Here is a 12,978-nt window from a genome sequence, read left to right on the forward strand (position 1 = left end):
ACATGGCATCGTGCCAGTGATTTGGGAGAGAAGCGGCTTGGTATTGATAAAGGTAGTCGATAAAGGAGAAGAAAGAGGCTTGATATTGATAAAGGTAGGTGTTGAAATGGTAGTCACAGTACTGGCAACAGATTTCCAATCCTGCTTTGTGGGTTCGTGGTTCCGTTGCAAGGCCCAGCTGACTTTCCTAGGCTGAAATGTGAGCAGAAGTGTCGTTTCTGGATGAAAGTTTAAGAGCCCACATGTGATCCTCTTTCCATGGCAACTAGTAAATTTTGAGAAGGTGACTGTTCAACCAGCCTGGGTCACCATGCTGGTATACTTAACTGGAACACTCAGTTAATCCATGAGGGACATGGAATGTGAGCAACTGATAAACCTTTGGGGTGAGAAGCCACTGAGCCAAACAGCCTGTCCTGTCTTGAAATCTTGTTTAAACTGTCATTGTATAAGGAAAATTAAGCAAAAGACTTTTTTTTTTTTTTTTTTTTTTTTTTGAGACGGAGTCTCACTGTCACCGGGCTCGAGTGCAGTGGCACAGTCTTGGCTCACTGCAGCCTCTACCCCTGGATTCAAGCGATTCTCCTGCCTCAGCCTCTTGAGTAGCTAGGCTACAAATGTGCGCCACCATGCCTAACTACTTTTTTTGTATATTTAGTAGAGATGGGGTTTCACCATGTTGGCCAGGATGGTCTCCATCTCCTGACCTCATGATCCGCCTGCCTTGGCCTCCCAAAGTGCTGTAATTACAGGCATGAGCCACCTCGCCCAGCTGAGAAATAATTTTTAAAAACAGTAAGTCCTGTTACTGACGTACTTGTTCATCTGAAGTGGTTAATACAAACTCTCACGCAGTGGCTGAGTTTTATTACTTTTCAGTGTCCAGGACTTATTTCACAAACCTTTAAACAAGTTTACATTGTTGATAAAGGAAGTGCTCTGTTGCAAATTGTTTTAAGACACAGCTTATTTCTTTGTATTGAATGACAGGAAGAGATCTGTTGCTGGTAATAGAATATGCCTTAGATCTTACTTCCCCAGAACTGTCCTGGGCTCTTTGTTTAGTTCACTAGGTCTTTATCTCAGCCCCCTCATCAGTGTATAGAAGAAATAACACCACACAGTACCTGAGCAAATAAAAGCATTTTTAGGTTCTAGTGATAGGCTTCGCGCACACGTGTGTTTTTGAGATGGAGTCTCACTCTATCACCCCAGCTGGAGTACAGTGGCACAGTTTTGGTTCACTGCAACCTCTGCCTCCTGGGTTCAAACGATTCTCCTGCCTTAGCCTCCTAAGTAGCTGGGACTATAGGTACATGCCATCACGCCCAGCTAATTTTTGTATTTTTCGTAGAGACAGGGTTTCGCCATATTTTGTTTGTTTTCTGAGACAGTCTTGCTCTGTCACCCAGGCTGGAGTGCAATGGCACAATCTCGGCTCACTGCAACCTCTGCCTCCTGGGTTCAAGCTATTCTGCCTCAGCTTCTCAAGTAGCTCAGATTATAGGCGCCAGCCACCACGCCTGGCTAATTTGTGTGTTTTTAGTAGAGGTGGGATTTCGCCATGTTGGCCAGGCAGATCTGAAACTCCTGACCTCAGGTGATTTGCCTCCCAAAGTGCTGAGACTACAGGCACCACCACACCTGTCCTAAAACACTTAATGGATGACCTCTTTAGCAAAATGAAGGTATCCACATATTTTAGAGATAATTTGAGTCCTTGTGCATACAGGCACTGTACTACTGCTAGAGATGCTGTGAGCAGAACAAAGTTTGCAGAACAAGTGCTCATCAAACTAGCCCATGTGGTCCCTTCCACTTCCCAGGTCCTTTGCAGTTTGGTTGGTGCTGCGGGGCTAACTCACATCATGTGCTGTGTGCCCTCCTTGTCATTGTCTCTGTTTCATGGAGGTATTGGAAGCTGTGTGTTAAAGTGGCATAGTCAGAAGAGAGGAGGGATCCTGGATCTCTGTGTCATGGATAGAAGAAGAGCTCCCACCCCCAAAATCAAATTTTGTGTAAACAGATAAGTTGAGATTTGGGAGTTTTTTGTTTTGTTTTGCCAGTAGCCTAATATGAAATATCCTAATAAGGCAGTTGTGGCCCTTCATAAAACTGGTGACTGCTTTCCATAGGGGGCCTGGGCTAGTCTGGCCATGGAAAGCTCATTTGAATTGAGATCTGAATGGGAGAAAAGCTACCCTGCAGACAGAAGACATCCTGTGTTATAGCCTGAGGCAGGCAAAGGCAAGACATCCAACAGCTTTTCCTGGACATCACCATTAAGGACACTGGGTGGCCTACAGGGTGCATTCAACTTCCTGTGTTAGGTATAACTTTTACTTTCAGAAAAGTATATACGTGCAAGTCAGTAACATAATGTCAGTAACATTTACAGGAATAATGTTGGATTGCCTTAAAATATCAAAAACATTCTTCTACAATTTAATGCTTTAATAAACTGCGACACACTCACCTGATCATGACCTGCTGCGGTTGGAACCAGTCTCCAGCGCAGGGCTTCTCAGCCTTTAATGCGCAAATGAATGAGAGGAGGAGGTTCTTGTTAAAATGCAGATTCTGATTCATGGGTCTGGAATAGGCACAAGACACTTTTATTTCTTGAGACTGGGTTACTCTGTTACCCAGGCTGGAGTGTAGTGGCGCTGTCTTGGCTCACTGCAACCTCCACTTCCCGGGTTTAAGTGATTCTCCTGTCTCAGCCTCCCAAGTACCTGGGACTACGGGTGTGCATCACCACACCCAGCTAATTTTTGTATTTTTATTAGAGACGGGCTTCACCGTGTTGGCCAGAATGGCCTTGATCTCCTGACCTCGTGATCAGCCCGCCTTGGCCTCCCAAAGTGTTGGGATTACAGGTGTGAGCCACCGTGCCCAGCCACTTAAAAAAAAAAATTTAAACTTGGTTCCATAGGCCAAAACCAGTAAGAGCAAATCCTGCAGGCCAAATGCATGTAGAGGAATTTTGATTTAACATTTGAAATAATTTACAACTGAAAATGACCATATGGAAGTGCAGACTGTATTAAGTAAGGGGGTGTAGCAAGGGTACTAGTAAAAGAACTCCAAACACCCTTTTACCCTGCTGGGGTTCAATAACCAGTCAAATCTAGCAAGTTAGTGATTGATAAACCATCACGCATGCAACGTTGAAAGGCCCAGTCCTTTCTTTAGTCTGATTTTTGAAGTATTCTAATAATAACAGCTATTATTCTATTAAGCCAGTAAGTCTTCAGTAAACATATTTCTGTTATGATGGGTGGCGTCAGGTAAGTGGTTGAGTTTGAGAGGACACATGTGATTTCTTTTTTTTTTTTTTTTTTTTTTTTTGAGACGGAGTCTCACTCTGTCCCCCTTGCTGGAGTGCAGTGGCCGGATCCCAGCTCACTGCAAGCTCCGCCTCCCGGGTTCAGGCCATTCTCCTGCCTCAGCCTCCCGAGTAGCTGGGACTACAGGCGCCCGCCACCTCGCCCGGCTAGTTTTTTTGTATTTTTTAGTAGAGACGGGGTTTCACTGTGTTAGCCAGGATGGTCTCGATCTCCTGACCTCGTGATCCACCCGTCTCGGCCTCCCAAAGTGCTGGGATTACAGGCTTGAGCCACCGCGCCCGGCCCACATGTGATTTCAAAAGCATTGAATGTAGAACTTTTTGCTCGGAATCGCAGCCCCATTATCGTCTTTCACCACTGCATACTGCTGGGTGCCCTGTATGTCTCCCTTCAATCCCATTGTTATTCTCCCCATCGAGGCTTGTCAACTGCCTCCTTCCATCACACCCTAAAGACCATCTATGAGCTAAACTTTAGTCTTAATCTATTTCTCATGCCATCTCTTTTTTATGGAGATCTAATTTACATACCCTAAAATTCACCCTTTTAGAGGGTACAATTTAGTGGTTTTAAAAATACAATGTTGGGGAGGGGCGCGGTGGCTCAAGCCTGTAATCCCAGCACTTTGGGAGGCCGAGACAGGCGGATCACGAGGTCAGGAGATCGAGACCATCCTGGCTAACACGGTGAAACCCCGTCTCTACCAAAAAATACAAAAAAACTAGCCGGGCGAGGTGGCGGGCACCTGTAGTCCCAGCTCCTTGGAAGGCTGAGGCAGGAGAATGGCGTGAACCCGGGAGGTGGAGCTTGCAGTGAGCTGAGATCCGACCACTGCACTCCAGCCTGGGCGACAGAGCGAGACTCCATCTCAAAAGAAAAAAAAAAATACAATGTTGGCTGGGCTCATGCCTGTAATCCCAGCACTTTGGGAGGCCAAGGCAGGTGGATCACCTGAGTTCAAGAGTTTGAGACCAGCCTGGCCAACATGTTGAAACCCCAGTTCTACTAAAAATACACAAAAATTAGCCTGGTGTGGTGGCATGCACCTGTAGTCCCAGCTACTCAGGAGGCTAAGGCAGGATAATTGCTTGAACCCGGGAGACGGATGCTACGGCGAACCAAGATCACACCACTGCACTGCAGCCTAGATGATCGAATGAGACTTTGTCTCATAAAAAAACAAAAAACAGGCTGGACACGGTGCCTCGTTCCTGTAATCCCAGCACTTTGGGAGGCCGAGGTGGGTGGATCACCTGAGGTCAGGAGTTCGAGACCAACCTGACCGACATGGAGAAACCCCGTCTCTACTAACATATACAAAATTAGCCGGGTACATGCCTGTAATCCCAGCTACTTGGGAGGCTGAGGCAGGAGAATCGCTTGAACCCGGGAGGCGGAGGTTGCGGTGAGCAGAGATCACACCATTGCACTCCAGCCTGGCCAACAAGAGTGAAACTCTGAACCCCGTCTCAAAAACAAACGAACAAACAAAAAACCAGAAAGAGTATGCAGTACTCACCACTAACTCGAGAACATTTTCATCACCACCCCCCTATCACCCCAAAAACCACTATACCCATTGGCAGTCACTCCCCATTTCTGTTTCCCTAGCCCCTGGCAACCACTAACCCATGCTACTACTACATAGAGACAGGATTTCTGTCTATGGATTTGCCTGTTCTGGACACTTCATATAAATGGAATTGTATAATCTGGCTTTTTGTGACTGGTTTCTTTGATTTAGCATAATGTTTTCAAGTTTCATCTGTGCTGTAGCATTTATCCGTACTTCATTTCTTTCAATGGATGGACAGTGTTTTATTGCAGGGGTCCTCAACCCAGGCTGGAGTGCAGTGGCATGATCTTGGCTCACTGCAACCTCTGCCTCCTGGGTTCAAACAATTTTTGTGCCTCAGTCTCCTGAGTAGCTGGAATTACAGGCGCTGGAATTGTGTGTTTTTTGGGGGGTTTTTTTTTTTTTTGATACAAAAATGTAAGCCGGGCACAGTGGCTCACGCCTGTAATCCCAGCATTTTGGGAGGCCAAGGCGGGTAGATCACCTGAGGTAGGGAGTTCGAGACCAGCCTGACCAACATGGAGAAACCCTGTCTCTACTAAAAATACAAAATTAGCTGGGCGTGGTGGCGCATGCCTATAATCCCAGCTACTTGGGAGGCTGAGGCAGAAAAATTGTTTGAACCCGGGAGGCGAAGGTTGTGGTAGGCTAAGATCATGCCATTGCACTGTAGCCTGGGTAACAGGGGCAAAACTCCCATCTCAACGAAAAAAAAAAAAGTAAAATTACCAAAGACATTTTGGACTGAATATTAGATGATATTAGTGAATCACTGTAAATTTCCTTGGATGTGATCGTTGTATTTAGGAGAATATTCTTTAAACTTTTTTTTGTTTTAATTTTTTTGAGACAGGGTGTCAGTCTGTTGCCCAGGCTGGAGTGCAGTGGCATGATCTTGGCTCACTGCAACCTCTACCTCCTGGGTTCAAGCAATCCTCCTGCCTCTGCCTCCCAAGTAGCTGGGATTACAACCGTGGGCCACCATGCCCAGCTAAGAGGAGAATGCTCTTATTTGTAGGAAATGCATGTTAAACCTTTGGGGGGCTGAAGTGTGATATCTACTATATATCAAATATGGGAAAATTATAACAAAATTCAAATCTAGGTATGTGGGTGATGGGTAGACATTCATTGTTCTGTTCTATTATTTCAACTTTTCTCTGTGTTTGAAGTTTTTCATATAAAAAGGTAGGAGACGTCAGGTGTGGTGGCTCACGCCTATAATCCCAGCACTTTGGGAGGCTAAGGTGGGTGGATCACTTGAGGTCAGGAGTTTGAGACCCTGTCTGGTGAGCTCCTGGCAGAGTTCAGGTGAAACCCCGTCTCTACTAAAAATACAAAAATTAGCCAGGAATGGTGGTGGGCGCCTGTAATCCCAGCTACTCGGGAGGCTGAGGCAGGAGAATTACTTGAACTCAGGAGGTGGAGGCTGCAGTGAGCTGAGATTGCACCACCGCACTCCAGCCTGGGCAACAAAGCAAGACTCCATCTCAAAAAAAAAATGTTAGGAGAGAAATATTATTTTTTCACATCTCACTAGCTATCTAGAATACAGTCAGGAAGGGAAAAAGCTTGGAAACTCTGCTGTCCATAGCAGCAGAAGGCACTGAGGGGCTGGGGAACTAGAAGGATGGTGTATATGTATGTATGGGCAGGGGTCGGGGGGATGCTGCAGAAAAGCCAGGGAAATGAAAAAATCCAAAGATGAAGTGCTGGCTAATATAAGCCAAGTTGGCATTTTATTATAAATAGTGATCAAAGAGAATTAATGGTGGCCACCCAGGTTCCCAGCTCTTTCATCACAAGCTTCTTGTGTGACTACATAAAGAACCTCATTCTGCTGAAGAAGAACCTCATCTTAAATCACCTCATTCCAACAGCCTGAGAAGCATAGGAGTACATTGTGGTGCCAGAACCAGGTGCCTTATTTATTTATTTATTTATTTAATTTGAGACAGGGTCTGGTTCAGTCACCCAGGCGGGAGTGCAGTTGTGGATCTTGGCTCATTGCAACCTCTGCCTCCCGGGCTAAAGCCCTTCTCCAACCTCAGCCTTCCAATTAGCTAGGACCACAGACTCCCACAAACATGCCTGGCTATTTAAAAAATTTTTTCTGTAGAGATGGGGGTCTCCTCACTATATTGCCCAGGCTGATCTCCAACTCCTGAGCTCAAGCGATCCTCCCACCTCGGCCTCCCAAAGTGGGATGACTGGCATGAGCCACCGCGCCTAACCTGAGACCCTGTTACACACACCCACACACTCCAAAGAGTGCCAGTGACACGCTGCTGCATGAGCCTGCGAGGAATGGGAGTACAGGGTGGCTGGATGCTCCAAGCTGCATGTTGTGAGGTTGTAGAAATAACTGATACTAGCGCTCGGCAGGCGACCCGCGGGCCAGGCGTCACAGGTGGCTTCTCCGGGCACGTTGCGCGCGGGTGTCGCTGCTGCCTGTGGGCCCCGGCCGAGCCTTCGTGCACCCCAGCTCAGGAGGGCCCTCCTGGACCCTGGAGTGGTCCCTCGTCGCGGAGAAGCCAGATGGGGCCCAGCGGCGGCTCGTTGGGGACGGGATCCAGCGCTTTGAGAGGCGGCTTCACGCTGGTGGGGATGAAAACGCTGCAGGCGCACAGCGGGAAAACCCTGCTACCCAAGGCCTGCGAAGGGTCCAGTGTGGTCCCGCGCCCCGGGACCACATGGGGAGACTTCAGCGCCCACATCAGCAGGAACCTCTTCCAGGCAAGAAACTCTGTGGAGGGGGCTCGGAGACGGATCCCGCTGTGGTTCCCGATCAGGGACCTGGTGAGCTGGGCACGGCGCCAGCACAGCTGCGGCCACCCAGCCTGAGGCCCAGGCCACCCTCCCAACTCCCTCGGTCAGCAAGAACCCAGGCCCACACCCATATCTGCCTCTCCCAAACCGCTTCCCTGTTCACCTCTGCCCCGCCCCACCCAGAGGAGTTTGAGCCACCAACTTTAGTACCTGTAATCTCAGCTACGCGGAAGGCTGAGGCAGGAGAATCCCTTGAGTCCAAGAGTTCAAGATCAGCCTGGGCAATGCAGAGAGACTCCATCTCTAAAATATAATATTTTTTTTCATAGGCATGCACCACCCCACCTGGCTAATTTTTCTATTTTTAGTAGAGATGGGGTTTCACCATGTTGGCCAGACTGGTCTTGAACTCCTGACCTCAAGTGATCTACCTGCTGTGGCCTCCCAAAGTGCTGGGATTACAGATGTGAGCCGCTGCACCTGGCCCCTAGAATTTTTAAATGGAATAAGGTAGGAGTCTCTCCAAAGAGGGAGTTTTCTTTGAAGATTACATCTTGGTCAGTGGATTCATCAAGAAACGTAGGAGGGTTTCCTGTACTGAAGTTGTTTGAACTCTGCTCTTCACCCCAACCCTTCTCCAGGTCTTAGTAGGTCTGAGCTGGATGGGCAGCTGTCACCTTACTCTTCTCACTTGCCTGGGGTTCATAATGGAGCCTGCTTTCCCCAGAGGCTTCACCCATGGCCAAGTCAGAAGAAGATAGTCCAGGGGCCCAGTGTGGTGGCTCACACCTGTAATCCCAGCACTTTGGGAGGCTGAGGCAGGAGGATTGCTTGAGCCCAGGAGTTTGAGACCAGCCTGGGCAGCATAGAAAGACCCCATCTATTTTTTTTTTTTTTGAGATGGAGTCTCGCTCAGTTGCCCAGGCTGGAGTGCAGGGGCTCGATTTCAGCTCACCACAACCTCTGCCTCCCAGGTTCAAGTGATTCGCCTGCCTCAGTCTCCCGAGTAGCTAGGACTACAGGCATGTGTCACCATACCCGGCTAATTTTTCTATTTTTAGTAGAGACGGGGTTTCCCTATGTTGGCCAGGCTGGTCTCTAACTCCTGACCTCGTGATCTGCCCGCCTCGGCCTCCCAAAGTGCTGGGATTATGGGCATGAGCCACCACGCCCAGCCACAAGACCCCATCTTTACAAAAAATACAAAAAATGAGGTGGGTATGGTAGTGCAAGCCTGTAGTCTCAGCTAGCTATTCATGGGGCTGAGGTGGGAGGATCACTTGAGCCTGGGAGGTCAAGGCTACAGGGAGTTATCTATGATCATGTTACTGCTCTCCAGATTGGGTGGCAGAGTGAGACCATATCTCTTAAAAAAAAAAGAAAAGAAAAGGAAAAAAAAAAAAAGATAGTCCAGAGAACCCAAGGAGCACTGCCTCAGCCTTTTCTGTGGGCCAGGCAACCCGAGGCCTTTCCAGGATTGGTCATCATGAGTGACACACAGCATCCCTCCGACATCCAGTCAATTTCATATCCCTCTGTTCCTATGCCCTGGAAATTATGCTGCATTAACCATGTGTGATTTGATCTTGGAACCTGTTAGGAAATTATTCTAGAAATGGCGTTTGTCGGCCGGGCGCGGTGGCTCAAGCCTGTAATCCCAGCACTTTGGGAGGCCGAGACGGGCGGATCACGCGGTCAGGAGATCGAGACCATCCTGGCTAACACGGTGAAACCCCATCTCTACTAAAAAATACAAAAAACTAGCCGGGCGAAGTGGCAGGCGCCTGTGGTCCCAGCTACTCGGGAGGCTGAGGCAGGAGAATGGCGTAAACCTGGGAGGCGGAGCTTGCAGTGAGCTGAGATCCGGCCACTGCACTCCAGCCTGGGCGACAGAGCCAGACTCAGTCTCAAAAAAAAAAAAAGAAATCTTAAAAAAAAGAAATGGCGTTTGTCAGAACATGCTGGCACCAAGAAGCTGTAGAAGGTCCTTTCTGGGGCTGAAGGGCACAGGGCTTGGAATAGCGGCAGGAAGGGTTTTGCGAACCCTCTTTCTGAAGAGACACCACCCCAGAATTTCACATCCCCCACCATAACTCTTCCCTGGGCAGGCTAAGTGGCAGGCACCAGCCGCAGGGGCTCTGTGAGGTTGGGTGTAGGTAGTTCCGGGCTGTTTGCTCTGTGGATGGACAACGAAGTCCTTTACCATCGCTTCTTGTGAGGACAGTGCTTTGACATATGCATTTTCAGATAATGTGAGTTTCTCAAGAATTTCTTTATGTCATCAAGCGTACTTGTGCCAACACATGGAATAGAGAAGGGCTTTATTCTCAAGGAACTAGTAGGCCACAGGGAAGATGCACCCCTTTCCACCTCTTCCCAGGTGGCAAGGCCTTAAATCCCAAACCAAGTGTCCAGACACTGAGCTTCAGTTCCCTGATGGCTGCTGAACAACATGACAATGATTCCCTATCACCTTTGTCTTGCTTTTATATCTTTTTTTTTTTGAGATGGAGTCTTGCTCTGTCGCCTAGGCTGGAGTGCAGGGGCGCAATCTCGGCTCACTACAGCCTCTGCCTCCTGGGTTCCAGCGATTCTCCTGCCTCAGCCTCCTGGGTAGCTGGGATTACAGGCACATGCCACCACACCCGGCTCATTTTTTGTATTTTTAGTAGCGACGGGGTTTTGCTATGTTGGCCAGGCTGGTGTTGAACTCCTGACCTCAGGTGATCCTCCCACCTCAGCCTCCCAAAGTACTGGGATTACAGGCATGAGCCACCGCGCCAGGCCTGGTTTTATATTTTCAAAGCATTTTCACAGCCATTCCCTCTCTTGGTCCTCACAAGTGTTTAATTAAGCAACGGCATCATATGCTTGAGCAAAGGGAATTCACAGAGGTGTGTGACTTGCCCAAGGATACATAGTGCCCAAGCCTAGGGGTTTGAGTCTCACACCATCACCCTCTCCTTCTATCATGGGCCACGTTTGTCCAGGTGGGTTGCAGAGAGCTGTGGGCCCCTGCCTTGACTCGTTGACTAAGTGGGTGAGCCTGGGCACGTGCACACACACTGCCAAGTACCTGCACCCAAACACAGGAGGCCGCTATATTGGTGACAGACTTAGGAAGTTGGTTTTTCTGGTAGGTGTCCTGGTAGAGACAGTTGATTGAGTGAGGAAGGACCTGTGGATATGGCTGTGGTACCTCTCAGAACTTTAATGCAAATTCTTTTTATTTATTTATTTATTTGTTTGTTTGCTTGTTTGTTTATTTTTGAGACGGAGTCTCACTCTGTCACCCAGGCTGGAGTGCAATGGTGCAATCTCGGCTCACCGCCCCCTCTGCCTCCCAGGTTCAAGTGATTCTCTTGCCTCAGCCTCCTGAGTAGCTGGGATTACAGGCATACGCCACCACACCTGGCTGATTTTTGTATTTTTAGTAAAGACGGGGTTTCACCATGTTGGTCAGGCTGGTCTCGAACTCCTGACCTCAGGTAACCTGGCCTAATGCAAATTCTTAACTGGACCGTGGAAGCCAGGGTTTGGCAGCTGGTCTCAGAACTTGCCCTTTGTGAACACAGTGAGGAGAGGAGGGTTCTGTAAGGAAGGGCAGACACTCCAGCAAAAACGAGGGACTCACATGACTCCTCCGGGCTGCGGCTTGTTTAGGGGAGCTGCTCGGGCGACTGGTGTCTTTGTGTGGAGCCCTCCCTCCACTCGGCACCAAGCAGCCATCTGCATCCCCTCAACACCTGTCTGGGAGGCCTGGAGTGGAGGACACCTATGCATAGAAAAACAATCTCCCAGTGGGGATGTCCACACTAGGATGATGGCTGTCCTAGCGGTGATCTCAGGCGTTCCCAGAAGGCCTCCTTCTCTCTAGATGCCTTTCTTTTCCTGTGATCCTGTGAGCTGAAGTCCTGGCTACAGTTCCAACCTTACAGCTTTATGTATAGGTTTGTGTCTTTGATTCCCATCAAAATACAGGTGTCTCAGGGAAGACGGGTACTCCAGGCTGCCATTGGCCTCTGACCTGAGATCTCTTCCTGGGGGTGGAGGAGGAGGGAAAGAGGGTGAGGCTTGCTTTCAGCCGAGGCTGCATGGCTGCTGCTCAGAACGGGAGAGGGCTAGCCCCCATGGGAGGCACGGCAGGCCCTTCATCTTGATCGGTGCCCACCCTGTGCCGGCACTGGGACACACACTGAACAGATTGATGGATCCATTCCTCAAGAATAGACTAATCAACAAGGAAGGAAGACTCTGTCGCAAGACAAGAAATGTCTAAAAGGCACCTTAACTGAGAAAAATGAAGAGTGCTTCCTGATGGTGAAGGAGAACTGGGAGGAGGCTCATGCTCCGTAGGTCTCCTAGTTTTGTCCTTCTTCTCTGTGGCTGGCTTAGTTTATGGATGTATCCCGAAGGTCAGAATTTAAATTCTGGCTCCTACCTAAGGACTCCTTGGGAACCAAGAAATGTATAAAGGAGCAGGAGAATAACTTAAGGCCAAGGAGAAGACCAGTCCAGGGAAGGAGCCCAAAGACTGCCTTCCTCTCGCTGAAAGGCAGATGGGCTGTGATTGGGGCCCTGATACTCAGATGCTAAGAGTGGAGCAGGGAGCCGGGCGCGGTGGCTCATGCCTGTAATCCCAGCGCTTTCGTAGGCCAAATCAGGCGGATCACCTGAGGTTGGGAGTTAGGGACCAGCCTGACCAACATGGGAGAAACCCTGTCTCTACTAAAAATACAAAATTAGCTGGGTGTGGTGGTGCGTGCCTGTAATCCCAGCTACTCGGGAGGCTGAGACAGGAGAATCACTTGAACCCAGGAGGCAGAGGTTGCAGGGAGCCAGATCGTGCCATTGCACACCAGCCTGGGCAACAAGAGCGAAACCCAATCTCAAAAAAAAAAAAAAAAAAAAAAAAGGGCTGGGCGCAGTAGCTCACACCTGTAATCCCAGCACTTTGGGAGGCCGAGGGGGGCGGATCACGAGGTCAGATCGAGACCATCCTGGCTAACATGGTGAAACCCCGTCTCTACTAAAAATACAAAAAATTAGCCGGGTGTGGTGGCACACGCCTATAGTCCCAGCTACTCTGGAGGCTGAGGCAGGAGAATCGCTTGAACCTGGGAGGCAGAGCTTGCAGTGAGCCAAGATCACGCCACTGCACTCCAACTTGGGCAACAGAGCAAGACACTGTCTCAAAAAAAAAAAAAAAAGAGTGGAGCAGGGAAAGGGGGAACTGAGAGCTACTGCTGGATGAGAGGATGCTGGATGAGAGAAAGTCCAAGG

This window comes from Macaca nemestrina, chromosome 4 (genome assembly GCF_043159975.1).
Source record: "Macaca nemestrina isolate mMacNem1 chromosome 4, mMacNem.hap1, whole genome shotgun sequence".
Taxonomy (NCBI): Eukaryota; Metazoa; Chordata; class Mammalia; order Primates; family Cercopithecidae; genus Macaca; species Macaca nemestrina.